This window comes from Scardinius erythrophthalmus (assembly GCF_964197995.2).
Source record: "Scardinius erythrophthalmus genome assembly, chromosome: 4".
Classification (NCBI taxonomy): domain Eukaryota; kingdom Metazoa; phylum Chordata; class Actinopteri; order Cypriniformes; family Leuciscidae; genus Scardinius; species Scardinius erythrophthalmus.
In genome coordinates, this window is record NC_138224.1 from 57,558,772 (window position 1) to 57,576,824 (window position 18,053).

The 18,053-nt window shown below is 39.6% G+C and overlaps 1 protein-coding gene across 2 annotated transcripts in view; it reads left to right on the forward strand.

The window, feature by feature from the left end:
• Window positions 1-8,140: 8,140 nt before the first annotated feature.
• Window positions 8,141-18,053, forward strand: part of LOC308689349 (deoxyribonuclease-2-beta-like) — a 42,737-nt gene continuing 32,824 nt past the window's right edge. For both annotated transcript variants that reach the window (XM_081362998.1, XM_081362999.1), the window contains exon 1: window positions 8,141-8,170. The gene's annotated coding sequence lies outside the window, so the exon portion shown is untranslated. The remainder of the gene's footprint in view (window positions 8,171-18,053) is intronic.

Below are 18,053 nucleotides of genomic sequence, written 5' to 3' on the forward strand. Positions count from 1 at the left end.
CTAGTTCAAGACTCCTTTAGTGAGCAGTCTAGTTCAAGACTCCTTTAGTGTGCAGTCTAGTTCAAGACTCCTTTAGTGAGCAGTCTAGTTCAAGACTCCTTTAGTGTGCAGTCTAGTTCGAGACTCCTTTAGTGTGCAGTCTAGTTCAAGACTCCTTTAGTGTGCAGTCTAGTTCGAGACTCCTTTAGTGTGCAGTCTAGTTCGAGACTCCTTTAGTGTGCAGTCTAGTTCGAGACTCCTTTAGTGTGCAGTCTAGTTCGAGTCTCCTTTAGTGTGCAGTCTAGTTCGAGACTCCTTTAGTGTGCAGTCTAGTTCGAGACTCCTTTAGTGTGCAGTCTAGTTCAAGACTCCTTTAGTGTGCAGTTTAGTTCAAGTCTCCTTTAGTGTGCAGTCTAGTTCAAGTCTCCTTTAGTGTGCAGTCTAGTTCGAGTCTCCTTTAGTGTGCAGTCTAGTTCGAGTCTCCTTTAGTGTGCAGTCTAGTTCGAGTCTCCTTTAGTGTGCAGTCTAGTTCGAGACTCCTTTAGTGTGCAGTCTAGTTCGAGACTCCTTTAGTGAGCAGTCTAGTTCAAGTCTCCTTTAGTGTGCAATCTAGTTCGAGTCTCCTTTAGTGTGCAGTCTAGTTCGAGTCTCCTTTAGTGTGCAGTCTAGTTCGAGTCTCCTTTAGTGTGCAGTCTAGTTCGAGACTCCTTTAGTGTGCAGTCTAGTTCGAGACTCCTTTAGTGTGCAGTCTAGTTCGAGACTCCTTTAGTGTGCAGTCTAGTTCGAGACTCCTTTAGTGTGCAGTTTAGTTCAAGTCTCCTTTAGTGTGCAGTCTAGTTCAAGTCTCCTTTAGTGTGCAGTCTAGTTCGAGACTCCTTTAGTGAGCAGTCTAGTTCAAGTCTCCTTTAGTGTGCAGTCTAGTTCGAGTCTCCTTTAGTGTGCAGTCTAGTTCGAGTCTCCTTTAGTGTGCAGTCTAGTTCGAGTCTCCTTTAGTGTGCAGTCTAGTTCGAGACTCCTTTAGTGTGCAGTCTAGTTCGAGACTCCTTTAGTGTGCAGTCTAGTTCGAGACTCCTTTAGTGTGCAGTCTAGTTCAAGTCTCCTTTAGTGTGCAGTCTAGTTCAAGACTCCTTTAGTGTGCAGTCTAGTTCAAGACTCCTTTAGTGTGCAGTCTAGTTCAAGTCTCCTTTAGTGTGCAGTCTAGTTCGAGACTCCTTTAGTGTGCAGTCTAGTTCAAGACTCCTTTAGTGTGCAGTTTAGTTCAAGTCTCCTTTAGTGTGCAGTCTAGTTCAAGTCTCCTTTAGTGTGCAGTCTAGTTCAAGACTCCTTTTGTACAGGGCCCTGACTGAGTCTGTTTCCACCTGAAACATAATTCCACCACAAACATGATCATTACAAGTTTTCTGGAGGCTCGTCAAATCACAAAAGGTTCCTTGACTTCCTACATACACAGGACTGACTGTAATTTATGTCAAGGGTTTTAAATCCTTACACATTTCTTCTGAAGGCCATTGAGGTAGAGGCCTCAGTTTCTGGGGCAGGTTGTGAAAAATCCTACATTAAAAGAGATGTGTAAGGGCCAGTCCCTTTTTTATGCCACACATTCAAATGTTTGCCATAATAAAAAGCCCAGTGCATTCACATCAGCAACTGTCCGAGAACACACACACAGAGTGTCTTGATCATTTCCTCCACTCTAATAAATAAAAATAGGCCAATGTAAAGCATAACTGTTGTAAAGCAGGTTATGTTTGGTGTTCTGTCCGCTGCATACTGACCTCTGTGTGGGAGACTGTGTGTGTGTGTGCTGGCTTCAACAGGGACACTGTATTTCCCTCTACTGCAGAACATACAGTCAGTCATATTTAAAACTTAAAAGTAGTAATGTATTGCACACGTACCCAGTGTTACTTGCTTAGAGGAGCCAGCACCAGGGTCAGATTGTACAGCACCTGTAATCACATCCATAATCGGCCGTCCCTTATTGCCTACTCAGAGCCAACTCCTCCGCCAGTGTATTCTGGTTTTCTGAATTTAACTCTTTATTTCTGTTTGCTGCAAACAAGTGTTTGTGATAAAATGTTCACACAAATAATAAAAGGTTGTGGTAAATACTCACCACTTTGAATTATATTTTTATATTTTGTCTTTATCTGCTGCCAAGAACATTTGGAGTTGGGGTTGCATCTAAAAATCAATTAATATTAATCTTTCTTAGTACATGCACATTTTTATATATTATAAAAATAGGCTACAAGCTATATTACACGTATAGGCTATACATACTTTTACATAAATATAGAACGTATTTGTTTAACTTACACATTAATAATCAGCAATCTTTCTCCAACAGTCTTCTCTTGCTTTGGCAGCAGAGACCGTATTGTTTCGAGCTTGAAATACATATTTAAATTCATCATAATTATGAATGATTATCTCTTGCTCCTCCGCGGAAAAATATAACGCTCTCGCTCTACTACCCGCGATTGGCTGTTCAGTGCCGACGTCACTCTTTTATGTGCACGCGCGCGTGGAGTAATCATAGCTTGAGGATCAAAGCCTGAGTTGACAGAGAAAGTTGATGAGCTGCATCATGGTACCAATAAAGCCTGATCGCATCGGTTTGGTTTTGTCAACTCAAAACTAATCCTGTAACCCCGAGTTTGTTCAGCTACCTTCATGGTACAGGCCCCTGGTGATCTAATTGCCCTAAACACAGATCTGGCTAGTGTAAATAAACAGCATCATGCAAAGAGATTTCCCTAACAGACCTGAGGGTCCTAATGCTCACTACACAGCAGACTGTTTGAGTTTAACTGCAACAGCAGTGAGATCTGACCATTATCACTATTTAATTGATCTTTTCTTTGCAAACACATGATCATGATAATGATACATGTCTTTGTAAACAAAAACAAATTTTATTCTAATGGCGTAAAATCTTAACAGATCAAAGCCATCAGTAACAACTGTCTGGCAAAGGCAATTAAATAAATATTGAGATCGACCATCTATCTTAATGCAATTTGTATAAAGGCTCAAGATTAAACTGTGTTTTCCTCTCTAGGTCTATTTCCTTACAGGCTGACAAATGACTTTCTTCAGAACCAGACTCCGCAAGGGTCTGATCTCGCCTGCCTTAAGCAGGACACACAACCTTACATTAGGAGATGGGGGTGGAGAAACTTCAAGGGGCCGCTCACACCTCATAACACTACAGAAGCAGCTCCTGTATGTGGCCTCCCAGTTTAGAACTGGAACTAAATTATGCAACACAAATTATGGTAGGATAAAACACCACCCATCTCCTATACACAAACATACACAATACACACCATCACTATGGCAATCGTAGAACATCTCTACCTGGCATAGATCATAAGACTATCCAGGCAAAAATTATTCACATCATGCAATACATCATTCACCTTCATACATATAGGACAAGGGAAATTATTTGAATAATTTATTTTCAGCATGACAGTCTTGTCAACTTCCTGTATGTAAATACTGTGCTGTGCATAGGACATGCATGGCTGTGGTCACACATCAATTGATTTAAATCCTCATTACAAATCTAATTGAGACCCATTAATACAACTGGTCTTTGGACAAAATATTTATTATGTCCAATTGTTAGCATTGTTGCAAACCAGGAGGGCCCCCTAGTTTCCAACAAATGACTAATGACAATATCTAAACAGCTAAATCTAAAATGCAGGCATTTCTATCTGTCAACTAAACAATTCCCAGTCAGACCTGCACTATTGAGTGTGACCTAGCCTGTACATCAAATGCACAGAGGATGCTCACAAGAGTTAAACTATAGAATTTAAATCTCTGTTTCAATACATTTCATTCTCTAATTGAATCTATTAAAACCTTAGGTTTCATTAATGATTTGCACTTATAACAACTAATGTAGACAATTTTATAATTATGAAATTGTGTATTTCCATGTTTAATTATATGATATACTCTAATTACTCTAATTATGCATACCGCTAGTAAATATACTAGTTATGGTGACTTTCTGCTACCCTCCCTTGATTATCCAGACCAAGTCTAAATCCCACTACCAGATCACTGCGGTAGTGAAGAATTTGGTGATCAAATTACACCTGTTCATTAAATATATGATTCTGAAAAAGAGACCATATTTACCACTCGCACCTTTGACTTTTGAGTTTCACATTTTTGAGTACATCATGTTTTGTTATCTTGTGTTCTTGTGTTTATCCAATAACTTTTTCCTCATCTTACAATAACCACAAATACATCAGTGTTCAATTATTGCATGGTCATTCAGAAGTTGTTCAGGTGTCTCACACGCAGTGGAGCGTCATCAGTGAAATGATTCCTTCAACTATGGAGTTCTGATCTACCCGGCAAATGAAACGTTCTGCTTGAAGGTGACCGAGGACTTCTCAAAGGGTCAGTTAAAACATCCTAGGGAGGACAAAGATGTTTCCGCAAAGCGTTATAATGACACTTTCCACTGACACTTTCTGATCATGCAGACCAAAGCAAACAGACTTGATACAACGAGATCATTCTACAGACTGAATAACAACGCAGCCAAGTGAAGGTGGAAGCAACCCCGGCCAAGAGGGTCATGTGACACCCAGTCCGGCTGCTGCAGCATCCACGCATTCTGCCATGCTTTCATTTTAAGGTTCAACCTGTCTTAATGCTGTTATTTCAGGTGACAACTGGATTCCTGCACCAATCGACTAACACTGCAAACTACAGTGGTCAGCCTATGAACACTCAGAGAATAACACTGAAAATGTGGAAACAGGAAAATGTCCAAATGTCCAAAAGTGTCCCCTTAGGCCTGATCTAAATCTGTCCCAAGGGGCCAGACAGTCATCTATAAGAACTGATTTTCCTGCTAAAACAAAACTCACCCTGCAATAACGCCATAAAATGCACCCTGGACAGCAGATAACAAAGGCAGAGCACAGAACCTGGTCCTGCCCAAACTTATCTCATTGTCTCCTTGTTTGACTTCATCTCCCCTCTCCCTCCTCTTCTCCCTTCTCAAGTCACTGAAAGGTCATTAAGAATGTCTATATATCACATGTATCTTGTGAATATGTTGGTTTTCCTTTTCATGTTTGGTGTCATTTTAATGGTCGCAGTGCGATTGGTAAAATGGTCTTAATTTCATTGCAGTCATTGGTTTAATGAAAAAGACTGAGAACTTAGGAAAATCCTGTATCTCCTCTCTGGCTGATATCTCTTTACATCTCAAAAAAACAGGTGCTACCCCCCTGGGGTACATGGATTGGCCCAACCAACTCTAAACAACATTTGTATAACCCCCTTGTGTTCTGATCTGGTATTTAAGGTGAGGGGACAGAGCAACCTTTGGGAATCTTTTACCAAGATAATCCCCCACACAGTAATGCATGTCAGTATTTTCCTGTTGGAAAGCCCTGACACATTACTGTGTGTCTCTGTCAGGAAAACATTACTTACTTTTAGAGTCATCTTTGAGTAAATGATGTCATATATTTTTTGAATTGGCTTTTAATAATTTACTTCTGTAATTGGCATAATACATTTTTACCTGACAAATAAATGTTAACCTTGATTTATTCTGCATTCTTCTGAAATCATTATTTCCAGTAGATTAATGTGTAGTCTGGTGTTTCCGCAAATCTTTGTCCAGAATAGATCAAACTGAAGGCACTTTGAATGGAGCATGGGGCACATCTTAGGAAGACCTCCTGATTTCTGACTATCTCCTGACTTCGCATGTTGTACGTTGCAAATATTATATAAATTACACCTATGGGTCTGTAGTGTGCGACTGCATAGGGTAAAATATTTGTACTGCACCCTCTGACTATTTCAGGACTGGCTAGTTTGTGATCGTGAGCGCGCAGTCGCGACGTGACGTCTCAAGGCGACACTAGGTCCGTGATGAACGAATAATTGAAAGTATGGGATAATCAGAATAATCAAAGATCTAAATGAATTCATAATCAATATTTATGATTATTTTCTAATCAGAAATACAATCTAAATTTGATTATCATTTGAAATTGGAGTCAGATTACGCATAGAGCTAAAGTAATACTAAAACTAAATTCCAATAAATTAAGTGAACTTCACTGGAGAGCTGAAAAGACATACATGCTTTAAACCTTCGCCAGGCCGTTGGATTCCGTCGTTGGGCTAATGGATGGTCCTTACATGTCGCATTGGCAACACACGGCTCAAGAAGCCAACAAATAGCCTTTAAGTAATTCCCTACACTGAAAATCTATATCTTTAATAAAAATTTGACATCAGATTGGAACATTTAAAACAACTCTGGCACACTTATTGCTAGTGTTGATTGGTTGAGCTAAGTTGCTGACCCCTGATCTACACAGAGAGTCAAAGACCAGCAGGGTTTATCACTGAAGGAAAATGTTTCTTTAGTGCAGCACTGAGAGATTATATTTCATGTGTGCTCATCTTTATAAAAGATGACAGTCAGACCTCAGTGTGCAAACAACTGTTCCTGTTCAACATTTACTTTAAGTCTCTTCCTGTGAAGTTGAACAATCAGAGGAACGCCCAACTTTGCTTTAGATGCATGACGTGTGTTCTGCTGAATTACATTTCAGAGACTCTTTCCTGGTTGCATAATATTGGTTATTTTGTATGTTGACATTATACATTCACATGGTACAGTGCTATGCATAAGTTTAGACACCCATGCTAAAGTTGACTAAAAAGAGGAATAAAAAATCATCTTTTGGAAACTGAACTTAATGCCTTAATTTAAAAAATTTGGAAAAATCCAACCTTTAAGGACACCAATTTTCTTTGTGAATGAATAATGTATCGTAAATAAATAAATGTTCTTCCTTAAAATACAGGGTGCATAAGTTTAGACACCCCTATGTTAAATTCCCATAGAGGCAGGCAGATTTTTATTTTTAAAGGCCAGTTACTTCATGGATCCAGTATACTTTGCATCCTGATAAAGTTCCCTTGGCCTCTGGAATTAAAATAGCCCCACATCATCACATAGCCTTCACCATACCTAGAGATTGGCATGGTTTTATTTCAGTTAGCCTAATAGCTGGTTTGATTTGCATTGAGAGATGATCTTATGGAAAGTACCCCATGCCAATCTCTAGGTATGGTGAAGGCTATGTGATGATGTGGGGCTATTTTAATTCCAAAGGCCAAGGGAACTTTATCAGGATGCATAGTATCCTGGATCCATGAAGTAACTGGCCTTTAAAAATAAAAATCTGCCTGCCTCTATGGGAATTTAACATAGGGGTGTCCAAACTTATGCACCCTGTATTTTAAGGAAGAACATTTATTTATTTACGATACATTATTCATTCACAAAGAAAATTGGTGTCCTTAAAGGTTGGATTTTTCCAAATTTTTTAAATTAAGGCATTAAGTTCAGTTTCCAAAAGATGATTTTTTATTCCTCTTTTTAGTCAACTTTAGTATGGGTGTCTAAACTTATGCATAGCACTGTATGTTTATATTATTATTATTATATTATGGTATGTTAGCCCAGGGACTTCAAGTGGAAATTAGCAATTGTTGCTATAACCTGGCCCAAGACATATTCTCTTGTTTAACAAGTTTAAAGTTTATTTTTGCATTGTTCCTGTTTCAAATCATTCAATTTACATTCCAGTATGTGGAACTATTCTATTAAACTATCCAACATTATGTAAAGAACATTGACTGTATTTCCATCTGAAGCAGAATTAAAATGAAATAAACACTGTGAGATGAAACCACAATTGAATTCACATCTTCAATACATTTCAATGCTTCTGATTGCTTGTTTGTAATTATTAAAGTTTAAAAAAATAAATGTGTTTATTGTCTTGTGTTTATTGTATTCTTTTCTATTCATGCTGTTTAAATGTAAAGCACTTTGGGTTTACTTGTTATGAAAGGTGCTATACAAATAAAATTTACGGTGTTGTTGAAAGGTGCTATGTGCAAATTTCTGGATTGTGCCAAAAGTTACCTTCCTTGATAATTTTGTTGTTACATTCAGAGAAAGGGTGTGAGTTTAACAAGAAGTAAAGGGAGTTTACTTACTGTAATTTCCAAACCATGTGACCGCAGAGCGTCCTCCTCCCCCTCTGCAGATATATAAACTGCTCTCTGCCTCCTCTGCATCACAGACCAACAACACAGACCAACAACACAGGTAAGAACACTGAAATGAAAAGAGCTGAATTTAAATTAAGAACTGTTTCTTAGATTACGTCAATGTTTTTACTCAGAATCTGATAATTAAAACTGAACATTTTTCTTATTTGTCATCTTATTTGTCAAGACCATATCTGTGTTTTTTTGTGATTTAGTAAAGTGACCATGAATCATCTTTCAGTTTTTAGATGTATTTTTGTGAGGGTGGAATTCCTGCAGTGGTTCAGTCTGCAAGAACTGCCGAATGACTAAAGAAACGTTATTGGCAAGATGGTAGAAAACTGCACATTTCTTGTCTATACCACCCACTGCCACTTATACCAACGACGGAAATAAGTGCAGTTACAATAGCTTAATATTTGTGGGAGAGCGTTGCTATAGATAGCGACGATATTGTATTGCAATATGTAGCACTTCAAAGTCAATACCAAATCAAAACTAGTTAGCACATTAGTTGTAATTGAAAATGTTTAATATGGTTATGGTTACACTTAAAATAGTTACAAAATAAATGTATGAAATGATGTTAACTTACAGTGCTATGCATAAGTTTAGACACCCATACTAAAGTTGACTAAAAAGAGGAATAAAGAATCATCTTTTGGAAGTTGAACTTAATGCCTTAATTAAAAAAATTAGGAAAAATCCAACCTTTAAAGTGTAAGTTGCAGGTAAAATTTTTCACGAAGATAATGCAATGTGTTTATTAAACATAAAGATAAGAACCGCCCACCATTGTTTTTTATACCAAAATGCTGATATAATATGAAAAGTTGGCACTTTTAACAGTGGTTTTAACCGCTCCCGCTCCCTTCCACTAGATGGGGCGTGACGTCATAAGAGGAACTCACTAGTAGAGTTACCGTACGCTAGCAGCTATATTCGCCTTACATAACTTCAGAAAAGTTGGTTGTATGTTTTATTTGATAAAAAAAATTATGGATAAAATAACTCAATTGTAAACATACTCGTGTGTGCTGACTTCAAGGGGACCGTGATCCTGCCTGAAATGAGAATAAGCTATTCGCAAAACAAACGGGTTCAGGCACGTCAGATCAGCCGGTCGCGGGTCCAGCTGTTCCACTAAACTCCAAAACGCGTTCACCTCACGGCAGCACACACTCTCCACTGCTGATAGCCCACACACACACAGTGATGGGGACATCGATCTCTCTTTTTCTTTTCTGACAATAAACATCGCTAATTAAATCGTGAGAAATTGATAACGCGTGGATTGAGGAAGGGTTTACATGACGTTTGAGGCGTCGATGAGACTAGCGATTGATGCCTGTGCAGTGTGTGTGTGTGCATCTCTACAGCTCTGATTTGGACTGACTTACTGTAAGTAAATAATGTCTTCAGTCGTTGTCCCTCCTTGCTATTCTACATGACGGCAATATTTTGAAAAGTCTTGCTTGTTCCATTATATTATCCGGGTTAAGTTTGCACCAGGCTAGCCTAGCTCTAACGTAGCTAATGTTACTCACCAGGACCTGGCCAACCCTCCACTAATTCTCCTCACACCAAGCATTAATAACTCTTTGAGTGCCATGGCTCCCCTCTCTCACGCCTGACCGGTTAAAAATTGTAGGGCTGTGGTCCATAAAGAATTTGATGGTTTCCCACATCCTCAGTAGTTCTCCAAATAGCCATATATTACAGTAGGAATCTAGCAGAGTATGGGTTGCGAGTTCCTCTTGTGACGTCATCACCAGTTACTGAAAAAACACGCTACCTTCGAAGAAACCCCAATAAATGTTATTTTAACGCATTTTAAGACAGAAATAATTAAATATATACATATAGAGAACTTTAATTTACACATTAATTGGCTGTGGTGGTTAACCTGCAACTTACACTTTAAGGACACCAATTTTCTTTGTGAATGAATAATGTATCGTAAATAAATAAATGTTCTTCCTTAAAATACAGGGTGCATAAGTTTGGACACCCCTATGTTAAATTCCCATAGAGGCAGGCAGATTTTTATTTTTAAAGGCCAGTTACTTCATGGATCCAGTATACTTTGCATCCTGATAAAGTTCCCTTGGCCTCTGGAATTAAAATAGCCCCACATCATCACATAGCCTTCACCACACCTAGAGATTGGCATGGTTTTATTTCAGTTAGCCTAATAGCTGGTTTGATTTGCATTGAGAGATGATCTTATGGAAAGTACCCCATGCCAATCTCTAGGTATGGTGAAGGCTATGTGATGATGTGGGGCTATTTTAATTAAAATGTGGGGCTATTTTAATTTTAAATCGTGATTAACATTGTGGCCACATGGCAATTCTATGCTCCTTTACGTGGTTTTACTGCAGCTATATGGAAAAATAGCAGAGTTTTCCACTAAGAAGACAAACAAATTCAACATAGTCACACATGCAACTTGAAATTGCTATGCAATTCCAGTAAAACAGTTATTCCAGTTTACACAAGATACATGGTCTAGAATTCTTAGCATCTACAACCTTTTAACCTAAGTGTTTAATACAACACTTACAGTAAAGCATTCATGTGTTTTAAAGAATAAACTTAATTAGCCTATGTGCACATGTAGCACAAACAACTATAAAGTGTGTTCTATGAGCACAATGTGTTACGCACAATTACACATTTGAAAATACAAACAGGATAATTGCAATTTGGATGTTTAACTATTTAACTTGTTGCTATTGGGCTACTAACCCACTAGCAAGTGAAGTTAATAGTTGAAGGCCTTGCATGAACAAAGCAGTTAACTCACTAAGAGTTTTACCTGTGCGTGCAGATCGCTGATTTTTGCTCTTAGAAAGTGGTTTACTATTTTTCTGAAAATAAGGTGGAGGTCTGCCCCTTCCCAGTGACCAGCATTTTCCCTCTTTATGGCCTATTTTCTGACAGGAACTGCAAAACCTGCTTTCTTTACCATAGGGATGTTTGCTATGTTCTCCTGGAGTTTGAGGGTTTTCGCGACTCTCTAATGCTTGTACACCATGCGTTCTGGTACATGACTCTGTGCTATTACGGTGTTGCATCACCTTAAGAACTGAAATAGGCACACTTTCTTGGTCAGTTGCACATGCATTTTCTGAACTAAACGTTTCAGATTCATTAGAGCTAGTCACCTCCTCTAAGAAGTGAACATGCTTCTTAGTCCCATCGCTGTTAAGCATTGGGAGACAATTTAGCATTTAGCTTAGCCTCGAGTTCTGCAATGGTCTCTTTGGGATTTTTACACTTTTCAGTCAGGGCTAACTGCTCAGCTAGCAATTTATCTAGCTGTATTTGAAGATCTTGAATCTTTGCCTCAGACTTTAGTGCCTCTGCATTTTTAGATTGCACTTCTTTACATTTAGCATCTATACTTTGTTGTTAACTCACATAGCCGTGTACAACTTATGAAGTTTAAAGCCTCAATTATTTCAGCATGTTTTGATTTCTTTTGATGTTTGCCTATTGTGTCCCACCATTGGAGCATTTCCTTATCTGGACATTTAATTCCAGTGTACTCTTTCTTGAGTTTACACAAAGTAGGCTCAACTTTTTTGCTCCATAAAGCAAACAATACATCACTATTATCAGATTTTTTCCCTTCCATCCCCGAGGAGATCTGAATATTCACAATATTTACAAATTATACAGTAATGGGACTATTAAAGCTATTCAAAACCTTCTAAAATCTGTTTCATTCAATTCATGCAAATTACCCATCCCATGGTCAGAAGATCAGCTTTAATCCATTCACAAAATCAACTGTGAAAAAATGTCTTCATTCTGATGACCGACCACAGTAAACTTAAAAAAAACTCACTGCAAGGGATCCCGGGTTTCGGCACCATCTGTAAGGGTGGAATTCCTGCAGTGGTTCAAGCTGCAAGAACTGCCGAATGACTAAAGAAAGTTATTGGCAAGATGGTAGAAAACTGCACATTTCTTGTCTATACCACCCACTGCCACTTATACCAACGACGGAAATAAGTACAGTTACAATAGCTAAATATTTGTGGGAGAGCATTGCTATATGTGGCATGAGTTAGACTGCAGCTTTATAGAATAGAAGAACAGGCAGCTTTAAGAAAACCGACTACGCCACTCTGACATCACACAGAGAATAATTGATACACTTTATCTTAAGGCACGCAAGTTGGTTGCATTAGGAAGGAACAGAGACGTGAATATCATGCACAATAATTCTTTATTAACAATAAAAATCTCCTTTAAAAATCAACTGGGCGTGCCAGGCAGGACATGCCACCACAACTGATCATTTATGTGATCAGGGAAGGAAACATAGTCGTTTTAACAAACACTCACAAGGACATACAATAACACTACATTCAGAAGCTTTGGCTGAGGACTCGAGAGCAGGTAATACCTGGCTTCACACACACACTCTGGGGCAACTCACACTACTGCACACAAAATCCGTGCGTCTCACTGCACACCACACCCTGTGTTCAAACCATCACCAATCCACAGAAAAGGAAGAGGAGGATTCCTGGCTGGAGCCCCCAGCATCTAGCAAAAGAAACACTCAAACACACACACACACACACACACACACTTCCACAATAAAGAAATAATTTCAGAATTAATAAACAATAAATTACTAATAAACCCAAACACTCGCCTGGGAACAATAGCTCCCACTAACAAATGATTTCCAAATAAAGAAAGAAACAAAACAAAAAACAAATTATAACATCATCATTCCAATCATAAGACACAAACCATAACTATTAAATCAAGGTGAACAGGCAAGGGAGAAATAGACTGTGGGACAACGGCGATTCCTCGCATTAAATAGGCCTTCTGAATCGAGAGCAAAAGATTTGCACAACAGATCTCAAACACCTTAAAAGGGGAAACACAATGGTTAATTACCCACGAAAATGCTTAATGTCTCGACCCAATCAGGAAAAAGCTTACCAGACAATGAAGTCAGTCAATCGTGTTCGTAACGAACCACTTTTAGATGGTTTGGTTTCGCTTTGATCCTGTCGCGTAAACTGGTCTGTATATCTCTGAAACAAGCTACAAAGCACCTCCTTTTAAAATAAATGCTCACACACGCAGCGCCCATCACTTCCCTCGACCCAGACTTACCCGATGATGAAATCAGTCAAGCAAGCGCCGAACCGCCCGCCAGATTATTTGATCTCACTTTGATTCCGCAGTGTCGCATAAATGAATTCACACATGCCTGCAACAAGCTAAACGTCATACCCACAAGTCAGATTAATACCCAACCACAATTGTCATAAGACATTGCATTACAAACTTACCGTAGGCAATCGCCATTGTAAAAAGCACGCAACCGCTGGCGTAACACCACACTCGAAATGCCCGCACGTGGGAAGCGAAAAGGGAACCCCCGAGTCAACAGGAAGCAGCGTATCCTAACAGGCTGAAAGAGGCTATTTATGGCCAATCGGAAATGACGTGTCCCAATACTTAAAGGGAAATTGACAGCGGGAACCTCTAGCTTAATTTGCATAAGTGGGCAACATGGAAAAGAGAGCATTCGGTCACATAGATAACGACGATATTGTATTGCAATATGTAGCACTTCAAAGTCAATACCAAAACAAAACTAGTTAGTACATTAGTTGCAATTGAAAAGGTTTAATGACAAATTATGGTTACACTTAAAATAGTTACAAAATATATGAGATGAGATGATGATAACTTATACTAATAATTGTACCCAGCATATATGAAAAATGTTACCTGAGAGAGAGAGACAGAGAGAGAGAGAGAGAGAGAGAGAGAGAAGAGGAGGCCCCAAGAAAGGGACCCAGAGAAGAAGAGAGCCAGAGCATCCAAGAGACAGAGCAACAGTAACAAACTTCTTTTATCCTTTCCTTGACCATGTGACTAAAACCCAACTGTGAGACATTCAAACTGACCAATCAGATAATTACACTTCCACCACTGTACTAAAGGTGTGACAATTCATCGACCCCCAAAGTACAAACATTTGGCTGTCATTGTGGTAAGAAGAGGGGGTAGAAAAACAGTCAAGCAAATATTCATATTCATCAATATTCAAATATTCATTTAAAATATCTTGGATTATTTTAAATTCTACACCATCAGGAAAATCCTTCACATAACTCCCTAAAACACACAATTACAGCAACAGTTACACCTCCACATTCACTGACCGTCAGGAAAATCCTCCACATAACTCCCTAAAACACACAATTACAGCAACAGTTACACCACCACATTCACTGACCGTCAGGAGAATCCTCCACACAACTCCCTAAAACACACAATTACAGCAACAGTTACACCTCCACATTCACTGACCATCAGGAAAATCCTCCACATAACTCCCTAAAACACACAATTACAGCAACAGTTACACCTCCACATTCACTGACCGTCAGGAAAATCCTCCACATAACTCCCTAAAACACACAATTACAGCAACAGTTACACCACCACATTCACTGACCGTCAGGAGAATCCTCCACACAACTCCCTAAAACACACAATTACAGCAACAGTTACACCTCCACATTCACTGACCATCAGGAAAATCCTCCACATAACTCCCTAAAACACACAATTACAGCAACAGTTACACCTCCACATTCACTGACCATCAGGAAAATCCTCCACATAACTCCCTAAAACACACAATTACAGCAACAGTTACACCTCCACATTCACTGACCATCAGGAAAATCCTCCACATAACTCCCTAAAACACACAATTACAGCAACAGTTACACCACCACATTCACTGACCATCAGGAAAATCCTCCACATAACTCCCTAAAACACACAATTACAGCAACAGTTACACCTCCACATTCACTGACCATCAGGAAAATCCTCCACATAACTCCCTAAAACACACAATTACAGCAACAGTTACACCTCCACATTCACTGACCATCAGGAAAATCCTCCACATAACTCCCTAAAACACACAATTACAGCAACAGTTACACCTCCACATTCACTGACCATCAGGAGAATCCTCCACACAACTCCCTAAAACACACAATTACAGCAACAGTTACACCACCACATTCACTGACCGTCAGGAAAATCCTCCACATAACTCCCTAAAACACACAATTACAGCAACAGTTACACCTCCACATTCACTGACCATCAGGAAAATCCTCCACATAACTCCCTAAAACACACAATTACAGCAACAGTTACACCTCCACATTCACTGACCGTCAGGAAAATCCTCCACATAACTCCCTAAAACACACAATTACAGCAACAGTTACACCTCCACATTCACTGACCGTCAGGAAAATCCTCCACATAACTCCCTAAAACACACAATTACAGCAACAGTTACACCACCACATTCACTGACCGTCAGGAGAATCCTCCACACAACTCCCTAAAACACACAATTACAGCAACAGTTACACCTCCACATTCACTGACCATCAGGAAAATCCTCCACATAACTCCCTAAAACACACAATTACAGCAACAGTTACACCTCCACATTCACTGACCGTCAGGAAAATCCTCCACATAACTCCCTAAAACACACAATTACAGCAACAGTTACACCACCACATTCACTGACCGTCAGGAGAATCCTCCACACAACTCCCTAAAACACACAATTACAGCAACAGTTACACCTCCACATTCACTGACCATCAGGAAAATCCTCCACATAACTCCCTAAAACACACAATTACAGCAACAGTTACACCTCCACATTCACTGACCATCAGGAAAATCCTCCACATAACTCCCTAAAACACACAATTACAGCAACAGTTACACCTCCACATTCACTGACCATCAGGAAAATCCTCCACATAACTCCCTAAAACACACAATTACAGCAACAGTTACACCTCCACATTCACTGACCATCAGGAGAATCCTCCACACAACTCCCTAAAACACACAATTACAGCAACAGTTACACCACCACATTCACTGACCGTCAGGAAAATCCTCCACATAACTCCCTAAAACACACAATTACAGCAACAGTTACACCTCCACATTCACTGACCATCAGGAAAATCCTCCACATAACTCCCTAAAACACACAATTACAGCAACAGTTACACCTCCACATTCACTGACCATCAGGAGAATCCTCCACACAACTCCCTAAAACACACAATTACAGCAACAGTTACACCTCCACATTCACTGACCATCAGGAAAATCCTCCACATAACTCCCTAAAACACACAATTACAGCAACAGTTACACCTCCACATTCACTGACCATCAGGAAAATCCTCCACATAACTCCCTAAAACACACAATTACAGCAACAGTTACACCTCCACATTCACTGACCATCAGGAAAATCCTCCACATAACTCCCTAAAACACACAATTACAGCAACAGTTACACCTCCACATTCACTGACCATCAGGAAAACCCTCCACATAACTCCCTAAAACACACAATTACAGCAACAGTTACACCTCCACATTCACTGACCGTCAGGAAAACCCTCCACATAACTCCCTAAAACACACAATTACAGCAACAGTTACACCTCCACATTCACTGACCATCAGGAAAATCCTCCACATAACTCCCTAAAACACACAATTACAGCAACAGTTACACCTCCACATTCACTGACCGTCAGGAAAACCCTCCACATAACTCCCTAAAACACACAATTACAGCAACAGTTACACCTCCACATTCACTGACCATCAGGAAAATCCTCCACATAACTCCCTAAAACACACAATTACAGCAACAGTTACACCTCCACATTCACTGACCGTCAGGAAAACCCTCCACATAACTCCCTAAAACACACAATTACAGCAACAGTTACACCTCCACATTCACTGACCATCAGGAAAATCCTCCACACAACTCCCTAAAACACACAATTACAGCAACAGTTACACCTCCACATTCACTGACCATCAGGAGAATCCTCCACACAACTCCCTAAAACACACAATTACAGCAACAGTTACACCTCCACATTCACTGACCATCAGGAGAATCCTCCACATAACTCCCTAAAACACACAATTACAGCAACAGTTACACCTCCACATTCACTGACCATCAGGAAAATCCTCCACATAACTCCCTAAAACACACAATTACAGCAACAGTTACACCTCCACATTCACTGACCATCAGGAAAATCCTCCACATAACTCCCTAAAACACACAATTACAGCAACAGTTACACCTCCACATTCACTGACCATCAGGAAAATCCTCCACATAACTCCCTAAAACACACAATTACAGCAACAGTTACACCTCCACATTCACTGACCGTCAGGAAAATCCTCCACATAACTCCCTAAAACACACAATTACAGCAACAGTTACACCTCCACATTCACTGACCGTCAGGAAAACCCTCCACATAACTCCCTAAAACACACAATTACAGCAACAGTTACACCTCCACATTCACTGACCATCAGGAAAATCCTCCACATAACTCCCTAAAACACACAATTACAGCAACAGTTACACCTCCACATTCACTGACCGTCAGGAAAACCCTCCACATAACTCCCTAAAACACACAATTACAGCAACAGTTACACCTCCACATTCACTGACCGTCAGGAAAATCCTCCACATAACTCCCTAAAACACACAATTACAGCAACAGTTACACCTCCACATTCACTGACCGTCAGGAAAATCCTCCACATAACTCCCTAAAACACACAATTACAGCAACAGTTACACCTCCACATTCACTGACCGTCAGGAAAATCCTCCACATAACTCCCTAAAACACACAATTACAGCAACAGTTACACCTCCACATTCACTGACCGTCAGGAAAATCCTCCACATAACTCCCTAAAACACACAATTACAGCAACAGTTACACCTCCACATTCACTGACCATCAGGAAAATCCTCCACATAACTCCCT